Raw genomic sequence first — 20106 nt, forward strand, 5'->3', positions numbered from 1 at the left:
GACAAATTTCTTAAATATCTGGGATTCAGCTACTTATAGGTATGTTGTGGAGTTTATAATACATGATCACAGGACTTTCTTCAGAATATCAATCCTAGTTCTACTGCACCAGTGATAAGAGAATACCTGTGATTATCCTTATTATTAACATGCAGTAATAATATACATTTATTGAGTTTTGCTATATTATTGGCATTCTCTTGAGCACTTTACATAAATTGTTACATTAAACAGTCTTTCTAGTACATGTGCTAGGCATTATTTTTCAAATTAAAATTTTGAAGTTCAGAAAGTTTAGTTTTCTAAAGGTCTCAAGCTCAAAGACAACCTAAAGTTGTCTTTGTAAAGTTTTCTCCTATTTGTTTCTAAATATCTGGCTGTTAGTTACTAAGCAAACCTACTTGCTTGTCACTACTCCAGAAGGGTATGAGCAGTATTTTCTGCAATAGGAAGTTAGAGGTTCTGTAGGAGCTGTTTCTTCTTGGAGTCTCCACACAAATCTGATTATCAATGGGCTCTAGTTAAAATATTAAATGGCCCTACCTTGTATTTCTTAGCGCTGATCCAGGAAAATCTTGTTCTAGCCATCACTCTAGGTTCATCACTCCACATCCATCATTATCCTTCCCTCCTCATTGCCCATGGCATACCTTGTTTGTCTCAAACATGGTTGTGAGTACACCCTTGCTTTAATGCCATCACTGTATGGTAACCTTTCCCTGCAATGAACTGTAGCTTTGTCAGAATTGTCATTTTGTATCTATCATACAGCAATTAAACCCTATGAATCTGCCAATATCTATACAAATATGTAAACATTTCTCTAGTGTCTGTAGAAGAGAAAATGCTGACACCTTTGTATTTGGTGAATATTTCTTAACTGGTCTCTGCTTATCTCTAACTTTCTCAAGCAGTGAACAAGGGTTCTCAGTTCTTTAAATATTGTTCACTTAAAATATTTGCCAAGCTAATGTATAAAATTATACCTCATTTTTGCTAAACTTATACTTCCTTAATTACTCATGTGTTTGGAAATCAATTCACATATTTATGATTTATTTATTTTCTATGCTGTTTTTTGCTGAAATATTCTTCCAAGTTTCCATATGTTCTGCTCATCCTCATCTCTCAGTTCTTAGTGCAATGACATTGCTTTAAAGAGACCCCAAAAGTTCACCCTGTATGCGACTTCTAATTCCTCCTCTCTCTGAAAACAGAACAGAACACTGATCACAACCTACACAGTCTTGCTTAATTGTTGTTCATTTACTGCCTCTGTTTTCCAAATCCCAAATCAAAGTACTGCATGTGGCCATGTTCTGTTTTCAAAAGCAACATCACACAGAGTACATGTTAAATAAGACCTTGTGGAACTTAATTAATTGGGTAATTAATTCATTAATTAATTATAAAACAATCACATGCTAATTACAGCAATTTCCATCAGATTATAATATTCAGGAAAGGAGAAACTTTTTTTTATTGATTGATGACCTAAAGTAGTGCCTGGCAGATAATAGGTATTCATTATGCATTTGTGGAACCGAGTTCTATTTGGTTACTGAGAATTTGTTTCCGGTTAGCTGCTGTTTTTATTTATTTAATATATAGTCAAAGTTGCTGAAGATTATAAATATAACCAGCATTATTGTTTCCATTAAAACAAGTATCTGGTGTTGCATATATCATACATCCTTTATTTCAGCAAAATATAATTGGAAGTCTAATCTAAATCATAGTAAACATTGTCCTTTAAACAAGAAAAAATTAGGAAAGAAGGCAAACTCAATATAAATATATGAAGTCTGTTTTAGTGAACAAGTGAGCAGCATTATGAAAAATCATATCTAAATTGTACCTAAGCACTATAAAATAACTAATTTCGGCATATACATAAAACAGTTTAAAAATGAGTTGACACTTTCTAGGTAGAAATTATTGCCATAGGTGGGAGGTTTAAATGTTTGCTTTTCTCTTATGAACTGTAAAAGGACAGAAATCTTCACATAAGTTAAAAAAAAAGGTAATGATGTTTACAATAAAATTATGAAGAGCTATATATCTTTGAAAAGCTTCCTGATATCCTGGCTAGAGATCAAAACACTCATCTACAAAGCATATCTAAGTGATGTGTGTTCCAAAAATGGAAGCAGACGTAGTACCTAATCTGTGCTAGTAGTAGAGCCTTTCCAAAAATTATGTATGTACATATGTATGTATGTATGTATGTATGTATGTATTTAGAGCGGTTACTTTGGAACAAAAACAACAACAAAAAGCTGATTATGTCTCTTCCTGTAGGCAAAAGAGTGAAGTAGATCCAACTGTTCAGCACTATTTGTTTATGTGGGATTGCATATAGAAATACCAGTTCCTTAATGTTTGGCTAGATCTGTATGTCACTATTGTACACTTTTGAAAAGCCAGTGATATGCTATATTACCTGAGGCACAAGCATTACTAGATAGGACTATTAATAATTTGGAGAATAAACTGAATGGGAAAAGCTGAGTTATTCTGCTTAGCTGACCTATCCTGAGAAGACGGCTAACTAAGCTCTTTCCTATGCATCTCACATCCTCCCAGGACAGCAAAATTGTAATGGAATTCAACTCACAAAAAATCTGCTAAAGTTTAGGATTAAAACTTTTATTTCTGCTTCAGATTCTTGACCAAAGCACACACATGTCCAAACCCAGAGCTGAGGAGTTAAGTTCTCCCTGCTCACAAGGGAGGATGCTGTCATTTACTGGGTGGGTGGGGGGAGTACAAACCAGAGAAATATTAAAAAATTGTGTTCATCAGTTATTTGACCATTCCTTTCAATAACTTTTTCCAGCATATTTTCCGATTTTATACAGCTAACGTGAGTTAGGTCAGAGAGCATACTTGAGAGAATTTAAGCATCTGGCAGTCACATGCGTGGGTCTTGATACCTGCATCAGAGTTACACCTACCTCTGTGGTCTGAGTGCTGGTGTCCTCTGAAAATTTATAATTTGTAATCCTAATGCCCAATCTGATGGTAGTAGGAAGTGCAGCCTTGGGAAGGTGCTTAGGTCATGAGGTAGAGCCCTCACAAATGGGATTAGTGCCCTTATTAAAAAAGCTCCACAAGCTCCTAGCCTCTTCCACCATGTGAAGACACAATGAGAAGTCTGTTGCCTGGAAGAGGGTCCTTACGGACCATGCTGACACCTTGGTCTCAGATTTTCAGATTCTGGAACTGAGGAATATATTTTTGTTGTTTACATGCCATCTGGTCTGTAATATTTGTTGTAGCAGCCAAACTGCTGAGACACTTATATTAGCAGTATAATAGATTATATCAGAGACAGTTTTTTCAATTTTAATTACCCTAAGCTTTCCCAGTTGTAAATTCTTTTTCTGGGGTCATATGATTAAACAATTACAGGATATTAAGTGGTTGACAAAAATGTATTAGGGTAAATGTTATCATTGGTACAAAGAGGTCACAGATTAAAGATTGAATTATTGTATAATTGATGTAATAAAATGAGTGGATCAACAAACTATGGTACATTTACACAGTGGAATACTAGAATACTATGAGGCAGAAAGAAAGAAGGAGCTCCTACCCTTCGTGACAGTATAAGTGAAATAAGCCAGTCAGTGAAAGACAAATATCATACGACCTCACTTATAAGTGGAACCTAATCAACAAAACAACCAAGCAAAATATAACCAGAGTCACTGAAATAAATAACAAACCGACAGTGACCAGAGGTTAGGGGAGAGAAGATAACCGGTAGAAAAAGGGGAAGGGTCATTAAGGAACATGTATAAAGGTGGTGGCAGGAAAATGGAGACAACAGTATTTGAACCACAAAAAAAACCCAAAACAAAACCAAAAAACCTTCTTTGTAGTAAAAATGTGATGACAATCCTCACTTTACCGAAGTTGAATTATTATTGTCTACTTCGATCATCTTATTTATTTTAAGAAAATGTATGGCACAGGCTCTGAGAAATGCAGTTTTCTGTATCTCTACTTCCACACAGTAATCTCTAAATGGTTAAATACCTCTCACTAAGGTGAAATCTTTGACATATACCCCAGAACTAAGATCTATAACTTAAGGAGCTGGATATATGCTTCCTTTTATATGACATACTCATCAATATTGACTAATCAGTCTAAAACTTAGGTACAAAATTTAAAAAGAAACATTTAATTTTCAGTAATATATTACTTAATGTTTTTCTACAAATATAAACCTGAAACCTGAAACCTGAAACCATAAAACCTCTAGAAGTGAACATACAGGGTAAGCTTTTTTTTAAAGATTTTATTTATTTGTTTTTAGAGAGAGGGGAAGGGAGGGAGAAAGACAGGGAGAGAAATATTAATGTGTGGTTGCCTCTCACATGCCGCCTCATGGTGACCTGGCCAGCAACCTAGGCATGTGCCCTGACTAGGAATCAAACCAGCGACCCTTTGGTTCACAGCCCGTGCTCAATCCCCTGAGCTGCACCAGCCTGGGCCAGGGCAAGCTTCTTGACATCAGTTTTGGCAATAACTATTTTGATATGACGCCAAAGGCAAAGGCATCAAAAACAAAAACAAATAAATGGAATTGCATCAAAATAAACTTCTCTACAGCACCGGAAACCATCAATAAAATGAAATAATTGCCAATTATATGACTAACACAGGGTTAATATCCAAAATAGACAAAGAACTTATACAAGTTACTAGCAGAAAAACAAACAAATCAATTTAAACAGGGATAGAGGATCTAAATAGACATTTTTCCAAAGAAGACACACAAATGGCCAACAGGTACCTAAAAAGTGTTCAACCTCATTAATAAACAGGGAAATGCAATGAGATATCACCCACGGCTGGAAGGATGGTTATCACCACAAAGCAAAAACACATGTTGTGAGGATGTGCAGAGAACCCTGGTGCCTTGTGGGAAGAAATGGAAATTGGTGGAGCCACTATGAAAAACATCATGATCATTTTATGATGTTGAGTGTGTTTTTTCTGAATAAGCATATGTACCTTGTGGTATTATTTTGAGGATTATAAATAGTGTTTTAGGAAGATTCCTTAACATAAACATAGTTAATAATATTTTTACCAATATTTTTACAATTTTCTTATTCTCTCTCTTTAGTATTCCATTTTTAGGTTTTTTATTAATTGAGAGTAATGTACATATAAAATTATATTAATTTAGGTATAAAACATAGTGATTATATATTAATTATATATACATATATAAATGATTACCACAGCAAATTTAGTTACCATTCATCACCACACAGTTTTCTTTTACAAGAATTTTTAAGACCTACTCTCTCAGCAGCTTTCAGAGATACAATACAGTATTTCTAACTGTAGTTGCCATCGCAATAAATCCCCTGGACTTACAGTCTGTACCTTTAGACCACCTTTACACAGTTTACCCATTCCACACAGTCCTGCCCTTGATAACCGCAAATCTGTTCTCTATCTATGAGGTCTATTTTTTACATGCACATGTAAGTGATACTATACAGTGTGTTTCTCTCTCTTATTTCACTAAGCATAATGTGCCCAGTGTAAAGTCTATCCATGTTGTTGCAAATGATGGGACTTCTTTGTTTTTTTTATGGCTAAATAACATTCACGTACATATATGTATACACATATATATGAATGCCATATATATGTGACATTTATATATAACATGAATATTATATGTATGCCACATTTTCTTTACCCATTTATCCATTGATGGACACAGATTATGTCCATGTTTGACTATTGTAAATAATAGAGTGATGAACTTTGGATCCAGGTATTTTTTTAAATAGTAATTTCATTTCATTTTGATAAACACACAGAAATGGAATTGATGAATCACATGTAAGGCATATCAACGTAGAATCACCATGTTGTACACCTGAAACTTATATGATATTGTAAGCCAACTATGCTTTAATAAAAATAATTTATAAAGAGAGACATCAGTCTTTTTCTATTTAAGACCTTTGATTGAATGCAGTCCACCCACTTTATGGAGGGTAATCTGCTTTAATCAATGTCTACTGATATAACTGTTAATCTCATCTAAAAAAATAAAAACACTTAAAAACTACTTATCAATTAGTATTCTACTAAATGTTTGGTCTGGGTTCCATGGCTAACCCAAGTTTACCAATAGAATTAACCATCACAACACTAGAAAAAAATGAAGTTTGAAGGAGGTTTGAATTAGTTTAGGCTTCTTTTGTTAACCATTTGACCAATTCTTTGGGTTCATTCTTTTCAACACACAATCAATACAAAAATCCAGTTTGGGAAAATGAGAAAGCTGGAATCCATCCTCTCTCTCCCAGACCCTACTAGAGAATTAGTGGTTAATTTTATTGTTGTCAATTTGAGTAAATATTGTCATATTTTCTCTATATCACAGGCTTTCAGGTGAGACAATCAACTGTTTCCTATTTCCTTATATTCCAAGTGTTAAGTCTAATAAAAGAATTTAGTACAGCATTTCTAACCAAATATTCAGTGAACTCTTAAGGGCTCCAAGATAGTCCTCAAAAATCTGCAGAAAAGCAAATGAAAATTAACCATTATAATTGTTATAAGCTAACTTTGAATATAAAATAAAAGATGCTTATAAAACACATGGACCAGTGTATGAAAGAAATAAGCTCACAATGAACTCTATACTGTTATTTTGATTACTGTATTACCTTTCTTTTGTAAAGCATAAAAGTAATAAAATAAGGAAATGAATCAGATCAGTCTGTACGAAGGCCTATCTTTATCCCAACCCATGCCCTAACGCATTGTTTAAAATGCCTTTATGCTTTCCAAATTCTTGAATGGAGGACCCACCTAAATATAATATAAAAAAAATAACAGCAACAACAAAAAAACTCACCAAAATAACTGTAATATGCCTTTTAGGGAAAGAGATTGACTTCTGAATTTCTTCTGAATTGACTTCTGAATGTGTACCAGCTTCAATGGATATCTTAAAATTATATATTTCTTATGAAAATAGAGATTGATTCACAATAATATAGCCACATTTAAGTCTAACTTGTCAGTGTGATATGCCATCAAGAGAAAGAAAAACTACTTAGAGGTACATTGGGTAGAGAGCTCTTCAGGCTGACCTTTTGCTGATAAGTTGATGATGCTCTCATTAGCAGCAACCCTGCTGTTTGCCCTCGATAAAAGATAACATCCTGCTGTTAACGTAATTTCCATTTTTGTGATTCAGCAATACAATTATATTAAAGATACTTTCTCAAATGGATTAGGGTTTAAGTGAAGATAAAAATGTTTTTATAAATTTTAATTCTGTTTCCCCCAAACCAAATAATATTTTTCACATTGTGTGATTTTATAGGATAAATTTACTAAAAGGTTGACAATATTCAAATGACATTTTGCATTATATAAAAACAATTAAATGTATTATAAAAACCAAAACATTATGGCCCCTGTCCAGTATTCTAGGCTTATTACTTATCACTTACTATCTCTGCCCCCGCTCCCCATCTTCAAAACACACATAGCATGCACAGACACACTAGTACAGAACTAACTGCAGCCAGGTCACATTAAAAGTGTTTCATTTGCCGTCTCTTATCTCTGAAGTTTTCTGTCCTGCTGCTCCCACTGCTGAGGACAATTTTTCTTCCTGGTCTCATTTATTTCTTTTTCCCTGACCTTATCTCTTTTGACCTTTAATCACTTTTGAATATCTGATTTTCAAAAAGAGATAATAATTTCTGTTTTGGAAGAGTAATGATTAAATGAATTAACACACCTGAAACAATTAGAATAGTGATTGTGACAAATAAAGGGCCTTATATATCATAATTTTTTATTGTATTTCATTGATTATGCTACTACAGTTGACCTGATTTTTTCCCCCTCTGACCCCCTCTACCCAAACCTGCCACACCCTCAGGCAACCCCCACACCATTGTTCCTGTCCATGGGTCATGCACATAAATTTTTTGGCTACTCCATTTCCTATACTGTGCTTTACATCCCCATGGTTATTCTATACCTACCAATTTGTACTTCTTAATCTCTTCACCCTTTCATGTATTCCCTCAGAACCCCCATCCTTCTGGAAACAATCAAAATGTGCCCTGTATGTATGCTTCTGTTTCTGTTCTGCGTGTTTGCTTAGTTTGATTTTTAGATTCAATTATTGATATATATGTATTTATTGCCATTTTATTGTTCATAGTTTTGACCTTCTTTTTTTAAATAAGTACCTTTAACATTTCATATAATAACGGTTTAGTAATGATGAATTCCTTTAATTTTTTCTTTTCTGGGAAGCTCTTATCTGTCCTGTGGTTCTAAATAATAGACTTGCTGGGTAGAGGAATTTTGGGTGTAGATCCTTGCTTTTCATCATTTTGAATATTTCTCCCCAATCCCTTTTACCTGCAAAGTTCCTTTTGAGAAATGAGCTGACAGTCCTATGGGAATTCCCCTGTAGGTAATGAACCACTTTTCTCTTGCTGCTTTTAAGAGTCTGTCTTTATCTTTAACCTTTGTCATTTTAATTGTGATGTGTCTTGTCTTGGGCCTCTTTACATCCATCATGTTTGGTATTCTCTGTGTTTCCTGGACTTGCATGTCTATTTCCTTCACCAAATTAGGGAATTTTTCTTTCATTATTTTTTCTTTTTTTTTAAATTTTTTTTTATTGTTATTCAATTACAGTTGTATGCCTTTTCTCCCCGTCCCTCCACCCCACCCCAGCTGAACCCATCTCCCTCCCCCCTCTCTTTCATTATTTTTTCAAACAGGTTTCCAAATTTCGCTCTTTCTTCTTCTGGAACCCCTATGATGTGAATGTTGGTATGCTTCAAGTTGTCCCAGAGGTTCCTCACACTATCCTCATTTTTTTGGATTCATTTTTCTTCTTGCTGTTCTGATTGGTTGTTTTTTGCTTCCTTATGTTCCAAATCATTCATTTGATTCTCAGCTTTGTCCACTCTACTGGTGATTACCAGTAAATTGTTCTTTATTTCAATTAGTGTATCCTTCATTTCTGACTGGATCCTTTTTATGCTGTTGGGCATCCTTATAAGTTCATTCAGCATCCTTATAATCAGTGTTTTGAACTCTGCATCTGATAGACTGCTTATCTCCATTTTGTATGGTTCGTTTTCTGGAATTTTCTTCCATTCTTTCATTTGGGCCATGTTTTTTTGTCTACTCATGTTGGCAGCCTCCTTGTGTTTGTTTTTATGTGTTAAGTAGAGCTGCTATGACTCTCTGTCTTGATAATAGGTGTCCTGTGGGGTCCAGTGGCACAGCCTCCCCTATCTCCCAAGCTGGGTACTTGAGATGCACCATTTGTGTGGCTGAGCACACTCTCTTCTCATAGTTGAGACTTGATTGATGTTGGCAAGTCAATGGGAGGGATTTACCCAGGCCAGTGACCTGCAAGGACCAGCTGTGACAACTGAACACCAATCTCTGCCCTCCATGGAAGATAAACTGTGCCAGGGCCCACTCCACAGAGCAGGACTTACTTAAGCAGGGGTCTGGTGCCCAGAGTCCATCCCTTGAGTGTTTTGCTTGTGGAGGTGGTAGTCTGTAGCTGTCTACTGGGTGCACAGGCTCTGGGGTTCCCAGGAGGTGCAAGCATAGGTCAGCTACCACCTGTGTTCTATCTGAGGCCACTTGGAATAACATATAAAGTGATCTTCAGATGGTCGCTCCTTGTGCTATAGTTGGAGTTGTCCAAGTGCGGCCAGGCTGCGAACCAAGGCCATTTGCTGCTGGCAGACCTGGGACCACTTACTAAGACGTATGGGGGCTTGCTGAGGCCAGCTGTGGCATGTCTGAGAGGATTTAGGAAAATCTGAAGCATGAGCCAAGGCCAGCCATTCTTAGGGAGAAGCTACTATTACCAGTTTGGGTGGGCCAATAAGTTGGATGGGGTGGAGCTTCAGGGAATTGCCAGGGTGGGGCAAACTGTGTGAACCAGGTTGATGGAGTCACAGATATGGTACCTGCCATTACGTGGAGTGAGGGCTCAGAAGAGAAATAACAGCCTCTGCCAGCAGTTCTGCCTGGGAGAAAGCCATCCACCAGCTCTCACCCTGATGCCAGACACTTCACTTCCTCTCCATATGCCACTGGTACTTTTCAAACTGCTTCTCTGGTATGGAAGCTCAGAGGGAGTGAGTCTGAGTAAGTCTGGGTCCTTTAAGAAGAACTGCTTAGGAATCCAGAAGTTTCTTTCACTCACTCCATCCCCACTAGTTTTTACAGACAGAAATTATGGGGACTTATCTACCTGGCACTGGAACCCTGCGGAGCCTGGTGTGAGGCTGGGACACTTCACTCCTGAAATATCCCTCCTGATTTTTATCTACCACACATGGGTGTAGGGCCAACCTTTTCTGTGTCCCCATATCTTTGCTTCTTCTATCAGTCTGGATGAATGTGGTTCCTTCTTTAATTCCCTAGTTGTAGGACTTCCATTCAGCTCGATTTCTGATGGTTCTGAGTGATGGTTGTTCCATAGTTTAATTGTAATTTTGATGTGATTGTGTGAGGAGGTGAGGCATTTTTATCTAGGCTGCCATCTTGGAGAATCTCCTAATTATTAATATTGTTACCAGGGGAACAATTACTTGCTGAACTATTATACATATTAATAACTTTTTCTTTGTAGCATAGCTAACATTTCCAATAGAAGCACCCATCTATTTATTTTTTATTCTGAAAAATATTTCATCTCTTTCATTGAAACCCAGGTAAATATTTTGTAATTAAATTAAATGCTGATATTGCAAGAAATTTGGCCTTGAGGTATATTTTCCAAAAGTAGGCATCCTTTCATTGTGAGAATAGAAAAGACTTTTAAATCTGGCAAATCTGTTTAAATTTTGTATTCACCACTTAATAGCTATATGACTTTGAACAACTTATATTTCCTCCTGGAAAAATGTCAGTTTTTTTTTCATTCAGTTAAGTAGTGAATGGAATATTAGATAATAAATATTTTTAAGAAAGAACTCATGAACACAAACAACAGTATGAGGTTTGTGAAGGAGAAGGGGGTGGGTGGAGGTGGAAGAGGATATAAGGGGAATAAATGGTGATGGAAAAAAAAAATGGCTCAATATAACTATTGCCGAAACATAGATTCTTTAACTTGGGACCACTAATGGTTTAATAAAAGAGCATACTAAGGCAAAGGTTTTTTTATGGTTGAGTCTTTCACCTTAACTTGTGAAATATTTAAATAGCCTGTAAATTATGATACATAATTTTTCCTAGGGCAACATTTAAGTTTATTTTTATTGTCATTCAAATTTATGTCTATAAAATACTATTGGTATATTTTTAAATGGTACTGACTGATTTGTGATTCAAAGGTACAAAGAAATACAAAATGGAAAAATATGGAAATATCAAACACATTTTAGAGCACAGGTGGCAAACACAAGACCCACGGGCTGAATCAGGCCCTCCATCTTGTTTTATCTGGCCTGGCACCTTGTTTCTACCTGGTGGCAGCACCGAGCTCCTTGCCCCTAGTTAAGGAACAGGTACACTTATACAGTCCTAAAATTACATTCAGCCCTTTGAAGGCAACTATGAGGTTGATGTGGCTCTGGGTAAAATGAGTTTGACACCCCTGTTTTAGAGTATTGGGCACCCTTAATAGATACTAAAAATAAAGATGAATCCATTATTGCTCTGCCTTCCCACTGAACACACACTTTCCTATTCACATGAAGACCTGAAGAAGCGACAGCTGACTTGGGCAACTATTTTAGTCAGAGGAAAAACATGAATCCCTACTATGTCAGACACTGTGCAGGAGGGAGTTGCGTCCCCTGCACTGAGCAGAATGTCATCTTTGACTTAGCTACTGGAGTCCTGGTGGAATCAGACTCTTCTGTGACCCAAAACAAGGACACTTCAGATTTTCCCAGAAATATTGGGGGTCATATTATGCAGAGACTCAAAAGTTTTTCATAATCAATTAGAGACAAAAAGGGTAACCCTGAAAATATTTATTTTTATGTTATGTAACATTCTAGACTTTTTGTAACTATTGTATGATGTATTACCATTATGCTGTGCTAATTTGCTCTTCAAAAATAGCACATATAAACATATATGTAAAATATTAATATCCTATAATATAATATTTAATATTATAAATATGTAAATATCATCAATATTTTATATTGATAATGAAGTGTGTGGATCTGGAGAAAAAACTCAACAGTAAAACATATCTCTAAACTATTCCTAAGAGTCTTAATTCTACACTTCATTTTGTTGTACATCCAGACCCTACACATAAATATTCTAATGTTTAAACTGACTCATTCTAAAATCCCAAGTGAGTTATGGCAGCATATTGTTAATACCTTGATTTAACACACACATTTTAATTCATTTTGTTCTTTACATAATGTTCTTTGGACTTACCAAGTTGTTAATGTATTGCATTTATCATATAAAGGTAGATATTTTCATCATATACACTGAAAAGTTTATCTTTAATTTTTTTCTGAACTTGCATAAAAACAATGATGGTTATTTATTTGTTTACATTACTTACTCTGCTTATTGAACATTACTGAGTTTGAACATAATAATTCCCCTGGAACTTCTCATATAAGACCAATAAAATGTGTTAAATTTTTTATCATTTAATTCAAGGAGAATAATTGAGCATTACTTCAACTTTAAATGATACCTTTTTAAACAAATTTCTACAGCAAAAGCTATTAAAAGTGAAGTAATGTTATAGCTACATTTTGTTCCTTGTACTAGGCTTTTATTTTTTTAATGCAAGACTTCAATTTCATTTTGCCGACTACCTTCAGTCACCTATACTATAACAAAAACTACAATTAAAGTGGATCTCTTAACAACAACTTACAGCAGCCGTTTTTACGTATTTATAATGACTCATTTTTTAAAATGTATTCTCACATTTCATCTCAATATTCTCAAACTTCCTGCCCCTTTTCATCTTCACCTTGTGTGTAAAACTGGGCCTTTTACTCCCACACTCAACCCAGGCTCAGTGTCATCACTGTTCGGAATCTCTCTCTCTGCTACTTGTAGCCACTCTAGCTTTACTGATGGCTGTCTCCCCGAGACACTCCAGTAATTCTGGGACAAATGGCAGTCCTGCACAGCCATCTAAAACAACTGGAAAGGTAAATGAAAATTTACAAAATGCATCTAAAATAAGACAAGAATAATGAGAAAACAGAGAAGTGCCATTTTCTAAACTAGATTTCCAGATCTTAAAATTACTGAAATGCATAATTGGTAGAATAAGAAAAGATCTCACAAGTTTGTATTTGGGAAACCTACCTAGCATACAAATTCCACTTTGTTAATGCCGTAATATATTATTGAGGCTGAATTAATTCAGAGTTTATAAAAACTCTATAAATTATAATCTAGTCATAGAATCAATATGCTATGAAGATGTTATTCTGAAAATATCCAATTAGGTCATATGATGAATGAATAAATAATACATAAAATTTAAATGATATATCAACTGATCACACAATTATAAGTATATATTTTCATATGAATTAATATAAATCTTCTTTTTGTTCATATACCAAGGAATAAAATACAAGGGTATGATGAGGGCAGGACAAATGGTCAAAGATGTGAGAAAGGTAGGGCTCAGGAACGTCAGAACAGTTAGTGTCCACATTATACTGGGGCATTATAAACATAGAACAACCCTAAAAGTTAATAATTTGGTTCCTGTTATAGATAAAATGAAGTAAAATAAAAGATGAAGACAAAAATGAAATGTAAATGTATAATACACATAAGGGATAATAAATGAAATTAAGTAAAAAAAATAGTGATCTGCACGATACTTCATTTCTTGCTTGGCAAAAAGTAACGAGAATGATGATGTACTGACAATATCAGTGCTCTGAAAGAAACTAGGGCTCTGATTTACTGCTACTGGGAAGTATGTTTATAGTATGTTTTAAGACATTTTAAATGGGGATCTTTTAATAAATAAAAATCAAATATAAATTTCTATATGTCTTATTTCTTCAATTATTTACATATATTTCATCTATCAACTATATTTCTGAAACTGATCTTAAAATTTTAGACAAATGATATTTGTTTATAATGGTAACACAATGAAAGTAACATACTTGTCAATGAAACACAAATTTGTAATTCATGATGCATTCATAGTTGTTTCTTTACATAAATAGTAAATTATACAATTAATCAGATATATATTGCCAGATACCAGAATGTACTGTTATATAGGGTATATTTGAATGATAAAAAGGCATTTTATATAGTGAAAACTTTAATACTATTTATAAACATATTTATGCATGTTAACAGATAAATAAACATCCCCCCAAATTATGAATCAATCTGTAAAGTTATTTTTTCATGTTTTAAAACTCAACAGTAAAGGGAAATTATAAATAATTCAATAGTATAAAACATTAAAATGAAGCTAGAGCTTTATAAAACATGAATAAAGGAAATCAATTTTAGAGACTTAGATCAGTGTTTTATTTCAAGTTGCTTTACCAATTAATGACAAAAGGCTGCAACCTAGAAATTAGGTCTCCGGCCTCCTGCCTACTACTATTTCTACATCATACCTTTAGCTTTGTTAGGTATAAATCTCATATTTATAAAACTCTATGATTACTTTTCCCTTCCTGATTTTTAAATTTATCTCTAAGAGTTTTTGTTATTCTGGGTCTAGTGCATTTCCAAGAATGTGAATTTATTATGATTTAATTGGCAGTTGAGGTTTGAATTGGCTTTGATTGGTGCTTGGCATGTATGTTTGAAAATAGAAAATATATGTTCTTTGATTATAAGACTGGCCCTTTTTTTAGCAATGTATAAAATTAAATAATCAAAAATAAAACAACTTTAACAGTATATATTTAAAGATTAAAAAAGAAGAGAAAAATATGTATATATAAATGTAACCTCTACAGTTTTCCAATTGTAAACAAGATACTTTTCTGGGAAATGTGTAGAGTCAAAACATGAGAAAATATTGGTGTTTGTTGAAAACAATGATGCTCACCAATCAGTTTTTTCTACTTAACAATAATAGACACAATAATTCTATGTTCAATTCCCATTAAGCAGGGTTATATAACTAGATCTGTCCAATGAAATGTGAGTAGAATTACATCTTTTCCAGTTGAGGTTGGGTAAAGTTCATGTGGAATTCTCTCTCTCTCAGTCTCTCTCTCCCCATGATTTTGAAAACTCTAAGGTTATTTGTTACTGCATCAACATTTTGTCTATACTGACTGTTACATTTTTAGTCTTTATTTCCAGCATATGACATGATGATGCGAAAACATGGTAAAGGCACTCAAAGGACAGAAATCAAAACCTGGCAGGATCTTGCCCACTTAGAGGTGGGGACAGATAGAAGAACTGGAAAATAGTAATAGATATTGAGGGGATATGAGAAAACCCATAGAGTACATAAAATACACACATCATTAAAGTTATGATCAGTACTAGTGTTTAAAATAGGATTATGTCAATGATAAGAATATCAGAGTCAGTAGAATCAGGAGAGCAAAATAGCAATCACAGAGAAGGTCAGTGATTTACTATAGTTTCTTATCTGGCCAGAATTGTTATAAAGTCATCTATAATTATAAAATATTCAAATTTTGTAACACTATATAAATTTTACTATATTTTATCTCCTCTATGAATGAAATTCCCAGTTTTAGAGGAGAGAAAAAATATTATCACTATTACGTTTACAGGCTCACCCACTTCTCTCCATGTTGTATCCAATTTTTACTCAACTGCCCGGGTGAGTTCTGTGTTTGAATTGACATCAGTTTCTCGTTTATGAGCACCACATCATCTGTTTTTTTAGCATCTGATATCTATGTGTCATAAGTTCCTTTAATCACCTGAGCAGTTTATAATTTTAATTTCCAGAGAATTACATTTTCATTTATGCTATAAACAAGCAATTGACACTTACCCTAAATCATTCCATTTTATTGGACTTTCTTTAAAAACACACAGGCATGTGTGTATGTGCATTGTCTCAATTATTTCACTTTGCTTTGTTTCTTTTTGAAGGAAGTGACTCTAGCACTGTAAGGTCAATGAGAAAGTGGGACTCAGCAAGTTGACACGTAACAGATACAGAGGAAAACAGGCACGAACAGAAGATCAGCAATAGCCCCTAGGGAGCCAAGCTACAAATCTGGGCTTCGCGTGGTTATGAGATTTCACTATAAGGCTTCTTTTGCAAATCGAATGTGAGTAATGATAAAAATCTAAATTTGATATGTATATTATAATAACTTTTTAAAGAAAACAAACATTTTAAAGTATATTCTTGTTAACTGTGGGGAATCAAATTTATATTTAAGCCTCTATTTAGCTACTATATAGTTAAAACAGTTTTCTAGTATACTAACTCCAAGAAAGGAAAAGAAAATTTATTGTAATAGGAAGGACACACTTTGTGAGAGATCAATAGGTAATTTTATCCATTGACTCCTTATTGTCTCTTTGCACCAAAGAAAAAGAAATAAAAAGAAAATAGTTAATTGCTAAGGCAATGGTTCAGTTTTTTATGTATTACTGCAAATATCTTAGTTTAAGCACTTGTCATATTATAACTAATGTATGTAAATGTACATTTTTCTAAATTCTCTAAGTTATAAGGAGGAAATAAATAAAATCAACACTAGGGTTTTCTTTTACTTTGCCAATTTTGATTTAGTGGAATCTCCTTTTTCAGATTATGAATATTGGCCTATCAGCAAAGAAATGAATACCTGTATGTCTTGATTTAAAAGATATTTGGAGGTTCTGACAAATTTCAAACATTCAGACAAGAGGTAATTTCTATTCTTCGAAGTTATTGCATATAGTACAGCAGTGTTTAAAACACCTGAATAGTATTCGCAATGCTGTTGTTATTAAGCACAACTTTGTTTAAGTATATATTCGATGCATTAAAGAAACAATGATCTACGCTTAAGATAAAAACCAGAGCCATACAAGAAGAAGAGACCTAAGAACAGGGAGAGCAAGACGAAAGTTTAAGGAAGTGCACTGTGAAGAAGAGAACAAGACAAGGGGCTAATGCAGCAGACAGTACGGGCCTGTTTTCAATTTGGCCCAACACAGGCTGAGAAAAGTAGTGCGAAGTTTGTTTTTATTTAAAATTCATACTTCATTGGAGAGAACTCTTCAAGGGCATATAAAAATTAATTGAAAATAAATAATTAATTGATCTGGCTGGTGTGGCTTAGTGGATTGAGCTCAGGCCTCTAGACCAAAAGGTCATTGTTTCAATTCCTTTTCAGGACACATGCCCGGGTTGTGGGCCAGGTCGCCAGATCGGGGTGTGTGAGAAGCATCCGACCGATGTTTCTCTCTCTCCTTTTCTCCCTCCTTTCCCCTTCTCTAAAAAAAAATAAAATCTTAAAAATGAAAAATTAATAAATAACTGATAGTATGCCATGTGAAGAACAGAAAGAAAAATGAAGATATAAAATGATTAAAGCCTCAGAGAAAAGTGGGTCTCCATTAGGCACACCAACATACCATAACAGGAGTAGTATTAGAAGGGAAGAAAGATAGAAAAGGGTAGGAAAATATTTGAATAAACAATGGCTGGAAAATTTACAAATTTGATCTTAAAAATTACAATATCCAAAAGCTCAACTAGTATAAACGCAAAGGAGTCCTATGGATCCAGGCATAGGATAGTAAAATTATTGAAAGAAAAAGAGAAAATTTTGAAAGAAGGAAGAAAAAAACAACTTGTCACATGTAATGGAACCAAACTAAGATTAATAACTGACTTATCGAAACAATAGAAACTGGAAGAAAGTGACATGACATTTTTGAAGTGCCAAAAAATAAATAAATAAATAAGAGAAAGTAACTCAAGAAATTTCTTCAGACTGAATGTACCTAATAGCAGATAATATTTAAATATCACATAAAAACTAAAGAAATATAATAAAGCTATTAGTTAGGTAAATGTGGAAAATGTATTTGAAATTTCTAGGAACTGATTTATAAAGCAATTAAATAAAGCAATAGGTATATTATACCTATTGGGCCTCTAATAACATAAATATAATATATTTTATATTAACAGTATAAAAGATATGAGTGGGGACAAAGCTGTATTGAAATAAGAAAATGAAACCAGATAATAATAAGAATCTATTGGGACCAATGAAAAGAGCCAGAAATTACATACAAAAATTTTTATATCAAAATACTTCATAAATATACACTGACTCTTCTTTCTTTTATCAGTTTTGTTGAAAGACATAAAATTATGTAGAGATAATACAAATATATTATACGTTTTTAAAATGTAAATATAATCGCTTCTCAGCCTTTTGGCTAAGATCAAGTGTAGTATCAGTTCTTATCAGTTTAAAATGTAAATATATACTGTTGGGTTTTAATATATATGGATAGAATACAATAACAACAGCATGAAAAGGGAACAGGAAATTGAGCTTTATAGGACTAATATTTTCCTATGTCTTTGGAATTAGGTTAGTATAAGTTTGAAGTAATTTCTGATAATTAAGGTGTTCACTTTATGTCATAGAGCAACCATGAAAAAGTTTTAAAAATCCTAAACAAATATTAAAAACATTAAAATGTTACAATAGGTAAATAGAGGTTAGTCACAAAAGATATATATTAATGAATCCACTGACATAAAATGTATAAATAGGCAAATCTTTAGATATAGAAGTAAATTTGTGGTTGTGTAGGACTTGAGGAAGTGGGCATGAGGGATATGCTTGAACCTGCTAGTCGATATGAAGTTTCTTTTTGGAGGGACCACATATTCTAAAATTGTGGTAATGGTTGCACAATGCTGGTAATATACAAAAAGCTCTTGTTTGTACACTTTAAATGAATGAATGTCATGGCGTGAATTGTACCTCAGTAATGTTATGAAAAAAGAAACATAACTGGCATTTTTACAGTTATAAGTTTTCTGTTTTATAACTTCCAGAATTTTTTGTTTAAATTGACTTTCACAAAATGGAGAACATAAAAAAAACCCAGAAAACTTAGGCTGTGCTACAGGGAAATGCACCAATATAAATATAAAATATGACCTCCAATTGTGTACTAAGAGAGATATATATGATTTTACTAATTTTTATATTTTTCACCTTTTACAGTACTGAAAATATTCATTTTTTAAATAGCGTTAAACTTATTCATTCAAAATTAATGAAATAAACGTGCCTAAATAAATAACGAACACCAGTCTGTGACTGAACGTGACGTTATCTAGCCGCTGCAGGAGGGTGTCGGTGCACACGGACTAGAGCCCTTGCTAGGCCCGTTCTGACGTCGGTGAGAGAAGAGTAGAAAACAAAAAGCACCATTATTTCTGGACACATCTCGAATTCTTCTGTGGTTGAACTAATCTAAAGAAGGGGTTTACTGTTAACAAATGGAGCTCTCACAGCACTTCCAGCTGCAAATCATCTATATGTAAAGATTTTTATATCTCCTTTGTGGGCAACAAAGTTGAATACCATCAAGAGGTCCAGGAGAATCGAGTATTTCAGACAAAGGGTGTTGAGAATAGCAGTGTCAAATGCATTTGATAACTGTGTGAGAGATAAAGAAATGAGAAGTCATTAAATGGCTGGATGTAATCTCCTCATGGGACTACTTTTAGGGAGAAAAACAAATAAATGACTGTATGTATAAAGCTATTTGTCCCAAGCAATATAAAGCTCTTAAAATAATCCAATCTCCTATATATCAACCTGAAGGGCCCATTATTCCTCATGAGGGATTCAAACAGGATTCTGCATATTTCTTTCAACTGTCAATATACTTACATACAAACGAATCACAATAAAGGAGATTTTAATAATAACAATGCCAATAAGTTTAAGGTTATTTGTCCTTTAAAGGGGTTATTTTTTTTCTAGCTAAAAATTTTATGCAGCTTATACTGAAAATTGATTAGAAATTAACATTGGAATCCAACTGAAAGTTACAGTTTCCTTTGTTTAACTATTTATTCTTAAGCTAATT

General features: G+C 33.8%; 1 pseudogene; it reads left to right on the forward strand.

Annotated features, from left to right (window-relative positions):
* The first annotated feature begins 18409 nt into the window (after positions 1-18409).
* On the forward strand, positions 18410-18526 carry LOC112302635 (U2 spliceosomal RNA; annotated as a pseudogene).
* Positions 18527-20106: the final 1580 nt, after the last annotated feature.

This window comes from Desmodus rotundus, chromosome 2, assembly GCF_022682495.2.
Source record: "Desmodus rotundus isolate HL8 chromosome 2, HLdesRot8A.1, whole genome shotgun sequence".
In the NCBI taxonomy this organism is placed as follows: Eukaryota; Metazoa; Chordata; class Mammalia; order Chiroptera; family Phyllostomidae; genus Desmodus; species Desmodus rotundus.